The sequence below is a fragment of the Rutidosis leptorrhynchoides genome, chromosome 4, assembly GCF_046630445.1.
Source record: "Rutidosis leptorrhynchoides isolate AG116_Rl617_1_P2 chromosome 4, CSIRO_AGI_Rlap_v1, whole genome shotgun sequence".
Lineage (NCBI taxonomy): Eukaryota > Viridiplantae > Streptophyta > Magnoliopsida > Asterales > Asteraceae > Rutidosis > Rutidosis leptorrhynchoides.
In genome coordinates this window covers 199737426-199738000 of record NC_092336.1, presented here as the reverse complement: position 1 = coordinate 199738000, position 575 = coordinate 199737426, and the positions used below count along the sequence as shown (strand labels likewise).

Sequence of the window (575 nt, the reverse complement as noted above, 5' to 3'; positions counted from 1 at the left end):
CGCCGAAGGAAGATCCAAACGAACATCTTCGTACGTTTAATAGGATCTGTACACTATTCAAAATCCGAGAAGTTGAGGATGAACAGATCTATCTCATGTTGTTTCCCTGGACTTTAAAGGGAGAAGCCAAAGATTGGTTAGAATCGTTACCTGAAGGGGCGATTGACACATGGGATGTTTTAGTTGAAAAATTTCTTAAACAATTCTTTCCGGCATCCAAAGCCGTGAGACTTCAAGGAGAAAATTGTTACGTTCGCGCAAAAGCCAAATGAAACATTATATGAGGCATGGACAAGATTCGAAAGGATGTTGAGAGGATGTCCTCAACACGGTTTAGACACTTATCAAATAGTACAAATATTCTACCAAGGTGTCAACGTTACTACACGGAAAGACATCGACATAACAGCTGGTGGTTCAATTATGAAGAAAACCGCAACTGAAGCTTACAAAATTATTGATAACACAGCCTCCCACTCTCATGATTGGCATCAAGAAAAAGATATTTTTCGTTCATCTAAAGCGGCTAGAGCCGATTCTAGCCATGACTTTGATTCCGTTTCCGCAAAAATAGA

At 39.8% G+C, this 575-nt stretch overlaps 1 non-coding gene across 1 annotated transcript; it reads right to left on the bottom strand.

Moving 5' to 3' along the window:
• Positions 1-227: 227 nt before the first annotated feature.
• On the bottom strand, positions 228-335 carry LOC139845902 (small nucleolar RNA R71). The gene has a single exon (XR_011758655.1). It is a non-coding gene; the product is annotated as a small nucleolar RNA R71 (small nucleolar RNA).
• Between the last annotated feature and the right edge of the window lie 240 nt (positions 336-575).